Source organism: Hippocampus zosterae, chromosome 12, assembly GCF_025434085.1.
Source record: "Hippocampus zosterae strain Florida chromosome 12, ASM2543408v3, whole genome shotgun sequence".
Taxonomy (NCBI): Eukaryota; Metazoa; Chordata; class Actinopteri; order Syngnathiformes; family Syngnathidae; genus Hippocampus; species Hippocampus zosterae.
In genome coordinates this window covers 23,454,714-23,462,213 of record NC_067462.1, presented here as the reverse complement: position 1 = coordinate 23,462,213, position 7,500 = coordinate 23,454,714, and the positions used below count along the sequence as shown (strand labels likewise).

Below are 7,500 nucleotides of genomic sequence, written 5' to 3'. Positions count from 1 at the left end.
GATGCTTTTGCACCTCCACTGGAAAAGCCAACTTTTGCAACAGACATCAAGTACAGCCTCTGCGTGCTCGCAGAGGACCGTATGCGAGCCTGACAGGCTGCGCGCTCCAACCACCACGGGAGCGGGCCCCTCCTTCGTGCTCTCGGGAGGAGGTCATTAAATGAAAAAAAAATCACCCCACTACTCTATCCCCGACCCGCAAGTGCCCTGTCTGCTATAAAGGGGACAATTTTCACGTTTTCCCTCGCTTATGGCCATACTACCCTGAGAACGCCCGATCTCGTCCGATCTCGGAAGCTAAGCAGGGTCGGGCCTGGTTAGTACTTGGATGGGAGACCGCCTGGGAATACCAGGTGCCGTAAGCTTTTGCACCCACCTCCAATTCTCAACACGATTCACTGCTCTTTCCAAAAATTTTGGCTTTCATTAGTCATTCAACTTTCACTTATCCTGTGGTTTGAAATCGTTTCCTTCACGTTGATTTGACAGATCAACGTCTCTTTGGAATAAAATTAATGTCCAACAGAGGGAGCCGTCTGCACGTGGATCGGTAATGATAGCAGTTGGACATGAAGCAGCTTGGGCTTTCCGCCTGCTGGATGCTTTTGCACCTCCACTGGAAAAGCCAACTTTTGCAACAGACATCAAGTACAGCCTCTGCGTGTTCGCAGAGGACCGTATGCGAGCCTGACAGGCTGCGCGCTCAAACCACCACGGGAGCGGGCCCCTCCTTTGTGCACTCCGGAGGAGGTTTATTAAATGAAAAAAAATCACCCCACTACTCCACCCCCGACCCAGAAGTGCCCTGTCTGCTATAAAGAGGACAATTTTCGCTTTTTCCCTCGCTAACGGCCATACTACCCTGAGAACGCCCGATCTCGTCCGATCTCGGAAGCTAAGCAGGGTCGGGCCAGGTTAGTACTTGGATGGGAGACCGCCTGGGAATACCAGGTGCTGTAAGTTTTTGCACCCACCTCCAATTCTCAACACGATTCACTGCTCTTTCCAAAAATTTTGGCATTCATTCGTCATTCAACTTTCACTTATCCTGTGGTTTGAAATCGTTTCCTTCACGTTGATTTGACAGATCAACGTCTCTTTGGAATAAAATTAATGTCCAACAGAGGGAGCCGTCTGCACGGGGATCGGTCATGATAGCACTTGGACATGAAGCAGCTTGGGATTTCTGCCTGCTGGATGCCTTTGCACCTCCACTGGAAAAGCCCACTTTTGCAACAAACATCAAATACCGCATCTGCGTGCTCGCAGAGGACCGTATGCGAGCCTGACAGGCTGCGCGCTCAAACCACCACGGGAGCGGGCCCCTCCTTCGTGCTCTCGGGAGGAGGTCATTAAATGAAAAAAAATCACCCCACTACTCCATCCCCGACCCGCAAGTGCCTTGTCTGCTATAAAGGGGACAATTTTCACGTTTTCCCTCGCTTACGGCCATACTACCCTGAGAACGCCCGATCTCGTCCGATCTTGGAAGCTAAGCAGGGTCGGGCCTGGTTAGTACTTGGATGCGAGACCGCCTGGGAATACCAGGTGCTGTAAGCTTTTGCACCCACCTCCAATTCTCAACACGATTCACTCCTCTTTCCAAAAATTTTGGCTTTCATTAGTCATTCAACTTTCACTTATCCTGTGGTTTGAAATCGTTTCCTTCACGTTGATTTGACAGATCAAAGTCTCTTTGGAATAAAATTAATGTCCAACAGAGGGAGCCGTCTGCACGGGAATCGGTAATGATAGCACTTGGACAAGAAACAGCTTGGGATTTCCGCCTGCTGGATGCCTTTGCACCTCCACTGGAAAAGCCCACTTTTGCAACAGACATCAAGTACAGCCTCTGCGCGCTCGCAGAGGACCGTATGCGAGCCTGACAGGCTGCGCGCTCAAACCACCACGGGAGCGGGCCCCTCCTTCGTGCTCTCGGGAGGAGGTCATTAAATGAAAAAAAAATCACCCCACTACTCCATCCCCGACCCGCAAGTGCCTTGTCTGCTATAAAGGGGACAATTTTCACGTTTTCCCTCGCTTACGGCCATACTACCCTGAGAATGCCCGATCTCGTCCGATCTCGGAAGCTAAGCAGCGTAGGGCCTGGTTAGTACTTGGATGGGAGACCGCCTGGGAATACCAGGTGCTGTAAGCTTTTGCACCCACCTCCAATTCTCAACACGATTCACTGCTCTTTCCAAAAATTTTGGCTTTCATTCGTCATTCAAATTTCACTTATCCTGTGGTTTGAAATCGTTTCCTTCACGTTGATTTGACAGATCAACGTCTCTTTGGAATAAAATTAATGTCCAACAGAGGGAGCCGTCTGCACGGGGATCGGTCATGATAGCACTTGGACATGAAACAGCTTGGGATTTCCGCCTGCTGGATGCCTTTGCACCTCCACTGGAAAAGCCCACTTTTGCAACAAACATCAAATACCGCATCTGCGCGCTCGCAGAGGACCGTATGCGAGCCTGACAGGCTGCGCGCTCAAACCACCCCGGGAGCGGGCCCCTCCTTCGTGCTCTCGGGAGGAGGTCATTAAATGAAAAAAAAATCACCCCACTACTCCATCCCCGACCCGCAAGTGCCGTGTCTGCTATAAAGGGGACAATTTTCACTTTTTCCCTCGCTTACGGCCATACTACCCTGAGAACGCCCGATCTCGTCCGATCTCGGAAGCTAAGCAGGGTCGGGCCTGGTTAGTACTTGGATGGGAGACCGCCTGGGAATACCAGGTGCTGTAAGCTTTTGCACCCACCTCCAATTCTCAACACGATTCACTGCTCTTTCCAAAAATTTTGGCATTCATTCGTCATTCAACTTTCACTTATCCTGTGGTTTGAAATCGTTTCCTTCACGTTGATTTGACAGATCAACGTCTCTTTGGAATAAAATTAATGTCCAACAGAGGGAGCCATCTGCACTGGGATCGGTCATGATAGCACTTGGACATGAAGCAGCTTGGGATTTCCGCCTGCTGGATGCCTTTGCACCTCCACTGGAAAAGCCCACTTTTGCAACAAACATCAAATACTGCATCTGCGTGCTCGCAGAGGACCGTATGCGAGCCAGACAGGCTGCGCGCTCAAACCACCACGGGAGCGGGCCCCTCCTTCGTGCTCTCGGGAGGAGGTCATTAAATGAAAAAAAAATCACCCCACTACTCCATCCCCGACCCGCAAGTGCCTTGTCTGCTATAAAGGGGACAATTTTCACGTTTTCCCTTGCTTACGGCCATACTACCCTGAGAATGCCCGATCTCGTCCGATCTCGGAAGCTAAGCAGCGTAGGGCCTGGTTAGTACTTGGATGGGAGACCGCCTGGGAATACCCGGTGCTGTAAGCTTTTGCACCCACCTCCAATTCTCAACACGATTCACTGCTCTTTCCAAAAATTTTGGCTTTCATTCGTCATTCAAATTTCACTTATCCTGTGGTTTGAAATCGTTTCCTTCACGTTGATTTGACAGATCAACGTCTCTTTGGAATAAAATTAATGTCCAACAGAGGGAGCCGTCTGCACGGGGATCGGTCATGATAGCACTTGGACATGAAACAGCTTGGGATTTCCGCCTGCTGGATGCCTTTGCACCTCCACTGGAAAAGCCCACTTTTGCAACAAACATCAAATACCGCATCTGCGCGCTCGCAGAGGACCGTATGCGAGCCTGACAGGCTGCGCGCTCAAACCACCCCGGGAGCGGGCCCCTCCTTCGTGCTCTCGGGAGGAGGTCATTAAATGAAAAAAAAATCACCCCACTACTCCATCCCCGACCCGCAAGTGCCGTGTCTGCTATAAAGGGGACAATTTTCACTTTTTCCCTCGCTTACGGCCATACTACCCTGAGAACGCCCGATCTCGTCCGATCTCGGAAGCTAAGCAGGGTCGGGCCTGGTTAGTACTTGGATGGGAGACCGCCTGGGAATACCAGGTGCTGTAAGCTTTTGCACCCACCTCCAATTCTCAACACGATTCAGTGCTCTTTCCAAAAATTTTGGCATTCATTCGTCATTCAACTTTCACTTATCCTGTGGTTTGAAATCGTTTCCTTCACGTTGATTTGACAGATCAACGTCTATTTGGAATAAAATTAATGTCCAACAGAGGGAGCCATCTGCACTGGGATCGGTCATGATAGCACTTGGACATGTAGCAGCTTGGGATTTCCGCCTGCTGGATGCCTTTGCACCTCCACTGGAAAAGCCCACTTTTGCAACAAACATCAAATACTGCATCTGCGTGCTCGCAGAGGACCGTATGCGAGCCTGACAGGCTGCGCGCTCAAACCACCACGGGAGCGGGCCCCTCCTTCGTGCTCTCGGGAGGAGGTCATTAAATGAAAAAAAAATCACCCCACTACTCCATCCCCGACCCGCAAGTGCCCTGTCTGCTATAAAGGGGACAATTTTCACGTTTTCCCTCGCTTATGGCCATACTACCCTGAGAACGCCCGATCTCGTCTGATCTCGGAAGCTAAGCAGGGTCGGGCCTGGTTAGTACTTGGATGGGAGACCGCCTGGGAATACCAGGTGCTGTAAGCTTTTGCACCCACCTCCAATTCTCCACACGATTCACTGCTCTTTCCAAAAATTTTGGCTTTCATTAGTCATTCAACTTTCACTTATCCTGTGGTTTGAAATCGTTTCCTTCACGTTGATTTGACAGATCAACGTCTCTTTGGAATAAAATTAATGTCCAACAGAGGGAGCCGTCTGCACGGGGTCGGTCATGACAGCACTTGGACATGAAACAGCTTGGGATTTCCGCCTGCTGGATGCCTTTGCACCTCCACTGGAAAAGCCCACTTTTGCAACAAACATCAAATACTGCATCTGCGTGCTCGCAGAGGACCGTATGCGAGCCTGACAGGCTGCGCGCTCAAACCACCACGGGAGCGGGCCCCTCCTTCGTGCTCTCGGGAGGAGGTCATTAAATGAAAAAAAAAATCACCCCACTACTCCATCCCCGACCCGCAAGTGCCTTGTCTGCTATAAAGGGGACAATTTTCACGTTTTCCCTCGCTTACGGCCATACTACCCTGAGAACGCCCGATCTCGTCTGATCTCGGAAGCTAAGCAGGGTCGGGCCTGGTTAGTACTTGGATGGGAGACCGCCTGGGAATACCAGGTGCTGTAAGCTTTTGCACCCACCTCCAATTCACAACACGATTCACTGCTCTTTCCAAAAATTTTGGCATTCATTCGTCATTCAACTTTCACTTATCCTGTGGTTTGAAATCGTTTCCTTCACGTTGATTTGACAGATCAACGTCTCTTTGGAATAAAATTAATGTCCAACAGAGGGAGCCGTCTGCACGGGGATCGGTCATGATAGCACTTGGACATGAAGCAGCTTGGGATTTCCGCCTGCTGGATGCCTTTGCACCTCCACTGGAAAAGCCCACTTTTGCAACAAACATCAAATACCGCATCTGCGTGCTCGCAGAGGACCGTATGCGAGCCTGACAGGCTGCGCGCTCCAACCACCACGGGAGCGGGCCCCTCCTTTGTGCACTCCGGAGGAGGTTTATTAAATGAAAAAAAATCACCCCACTACTCCACCCCCGACCCAGAAGTGCCCTGTCTGCTATAAAGAGGACAATTTTCGCGTTTTCCCTCGCTTACGGCCATACTACCCTGAGAACGCCCGATCTCGTCCGATCTCGGAAGCTAAGCAGGGTCGGGCCTGGTTAGTACTTGGATGGGAGACCGCCTGGGAATACCAGGTGCTGTTAGCTTTTGCACCCACCTCCAATTCTCAACACGATTCACTGCTCTTTCCAAAAATTTTGGCATTCATTCGTCATTCAACTTTCACTTATCCTGTGGTTTGAAATCGTTTCCTTCACGTTGATTTGACAGATCAACGTCTCTTTGGAATAAAATTAATGTCCAACAGAGGGAGCCGTCTGCACGGGGATCGGTCATGATAGCACTTGGACATGAAACAGCTTGGGATTTCCGCCTGCTGGATGCCTTTGCACCTCCACTGGAAAAGCCCACTTTTGCAACAAACATCAAATACCGCATCTGCGCGCTCGCAGAGGACCGTATGCGAGCCTGACAGGCTGCGCGCTCCAACCACCACGGGAGCGGGCCCCTCCTTCGTGCTCTCGGGAGGAGGTCATTAAATGAAAAAAAAAATCACCCCACTACTCCATCCCCGACCCGCAAGTGCCTTGTCTGCTATAAAGGGGACAATTTTCACGTTTTCCCTCGCTTACGGCCATACTACCCTGAGAATGCCCGATCTCGTCCGATCTCGGAAGCTAAGCAGCGTCGGGCCTGGTTAGTACTTGGATGGGAGACCGCCTGGGAATACCAGGTGCTGTAAGCTTTTGCACCCACCTCCAATTCTCAACACGATTCACTGCTCTTTCCAAAAATTTTGGCTTTCATTCGTCATTCAAATTTCACTTATCCTGTGGTTTGAAATCGTTTCCTTCACGTTGATTTGACAGATCAACGTCTCTTTGGAATAAAATTAATGTCCAACAGAGGGAGCCGTCTGCACGGGGTCGGTCATGATAGCACTTGGACATGAAGCAGCTTGGGATTTCCGCCTGCTGGATGCTTTTGCACCTCCACTGGAAAAGCCAACTTTTGCAACAGACATCAAGTACAGCCTCTGCGTGCTCGCAGAGGACCGTATGCGAGCCTGACAGGCTGCGCGCTCCAACCACCACGGGAGCGGGCCCCTCCTTCGTGCTCTCGGGAGGAGGTCATTAAATGAAAAAAAAATCACCCCACTACTCTATCCCCGACCCGCAAGTGCCCTGTCTGCTATAAAGGGGACAATTTTCACGTTTTCCCTCGCTTATGGCCATACTACCCTGAGAACGCCCGATCTCGTCCGATCTCGGAAGCTAAGCAGGGTCGGGCCTGGTTAGTACTTGGATGGGAGACCGCCTGGGAATACCAGGTGCCGTAAGCTTTTGCACCCACCTCCAATTCTCAACACGATTCACTGCTCTTTCCAAAAATTTTGGCTTTCATTAGTCATTCAACTTTCACTTATCCTGTGGTTTGAAATCGTTTCCTTCACGTTGATTTGACAGATCAACGTCTCTTTGGAATAAAATTAATGTCCAACAGAGGGAGCCGTCTGCACGTGGATCGGTAATGATAGCAGTTGGACATGAAGCAGCTTGGGCTTTCCGCCTGCTGGATGCTTTTGCACCTCCACTGGAAAAGCCAACTTTTGCAACAGACATCAAGTACAGCCTCTGCGTGTTCGCAGAGGACCGTATGCGAGCCTGACAGGCTGCGCGCTCAAACCACCACGGGAGCGGGCCCCTCCTTTGTGCACTCCGGAGGAGGTTTATTAAATGAAAAAAAATCACCCCACTACTCCACCCCCGACCCAGAAGTGCCCTGTCTGCTATAAAGAGGACAATTTTCGCTTTTTCCCTCGCCAACGGCCATACTACCCTGAGAACGCCCGATCTCGTCCGATCTCGGAAGCTAAGCAGGGTCGGGCCAGGTTAGTACT

The 7,500-nt window shown here is 50.8% G+C and overlaps 13 non-coding genes across 13 annotated transcripts in view; all 13 read left to right on the top strand.

The window, feature by feature from the left end:
* Nucleotides 1-246: 246 nt before the first annotated feature.
* On the top strand, nt 247-365 carry LOC127612240 (5S ribosomal RNA). Its single transcript, XR_007965674.1, has one exon. It is a non-coding gene; the product is annotated as a 5S ribosomal RNA (ribosomal RNA).
* Nucleotides 366-844: 479 nt separating this feature from the next.
* On the top strand, nt 845-963 carry LOC127612270 (5S ribosomal RNA). The gene has a single exon (XR_007965703.1). It is a non-coding gene; the product is annotated as a 5S ribosomal RNA (ribosomal RNA).
* A 478-nt stretch (nt 964-1,441) lies between these two features.
* On the top strand, nt 1,442-1,560 carry LOC127612347 (5S ribosomal RNA). The gene has a single exon (XR_007965780.1). It is a non-coding gene; the product is annotated as a 5S ribosomal RNA (ribosomal RNA).
* A 479-nt stretch (nt 1,561-2,039) lies between these two features.
* LOC127612299 (5S ribosomal RNA) lies at nt 2,040-2,158 on the top strand. The gene has a single exon (XR_007965733.1). It is a non-coding gene; the product is annotated as a 5S ribosomal RNA (ribosomal RNA).
* Nucleotides 2,159-2,637: 479 nt separating this feature from the next.
* Nucleotides 2,638-2,756, top strand: LOC127612407 (5S ribosomal RNA). The gene has a single exon (XR_007965831.1). It is a non-coding gene; the product is annotated as a 5S ribosomal RNA (ribosomal RNA).
* Nucleotides 2,757-3,235: 479 nt separating this feature from the next.
* Nucleotides 3,236-3,354, top strand: LOC127612328 (5S ribosomal RNA). Its single transcript, XR_007965762.1, has one exon. It is a non-coding gene; the product is annotated as a 5S ribosomal RNA (ribosomal RNA).
* Nucleotides 3,355-3,833: 479 nt separating this feature from the next.
* LOC127612406 (5S ribosomal RNA) lies at nt 3,834-3,952 on the top strand. The gene has a single exon (XR_007965830.1). It is a non-coding gene; the product is annotated as a 5S ribosomal RNA (ribosomal RNA).
* A 479-nt stretch (nt 3,953-4,431) lies between these two features.
* LOC127612247 (5S ribosomal RNA) lies at nt 4,432-4,550 on the top strand. The gene has a single exon (XR_007965680.1). It is a non-coding gene; the product is annotated as a 5S ribosomal RNA (ribosomal RNA).
* Nucleotides 4,551-5,029: 479 nt separating this feature from the next.
* LOC127612233 (5S ribosomal RNA) lies at nt 5,030-5,148 on the top strand. The gene has a single exon (XR_007965667.1). It is a non-coding gene; the product is annotated as a 5S ribosomal RNA (ribosomal RNA).
* A 479-nt stretch (nt 5,149-5,627) lies between these two features.
* LOC127612249 (5S ribosomal RNA) lies at nt 5,628-5,746 on the top strand. Its single transcript, XR_007965682.1, has one exon. It is a non-coding gene; the product is annotated as a 5S ribosomal RNA (ribosomal RNA).
* Nucleotides 5,747-6,226: 480 nt separating this feature from the next.
* On the top strand, nt 6,227-6,345 carry LOC127612320 (5S ribosomal RNA). The gene has a single exon (XR_007965754.1). It is a non-coding gene; the product is annotated as a 5S ribosomal RNA (ribosomal RNA).
* A 478-nt stretch (nt 6,346-6,823) lies between these two features.
* LOC127612239 (5S ribosomal RNA) lies at nt 6,824-6,942 on the top strand. Its single transcript, XR_007965672.1, has one exon. It is a non-coding gene; the product is annotated as a 5S ribosomal RNA (ribosomal RNA).
* Nucleotides 6,943-7,421: 479 nt separating this feature from the next.
* The window catches only part of LOC127612310 (5S ribosomal RNA), a 119-nt gene continuing 40 nt past the window's right edge, over nt 7,422-7,500 (top strand). Inside the window, exon 1 of the ribosomal RNA XR_007965744.1 lies at nt 7,422-7,500. This exon is cut by the window's right edge and continues 40 nt beyond it. This is a non-coding gene — a ribosomal RNA (5S ribosomal RNA).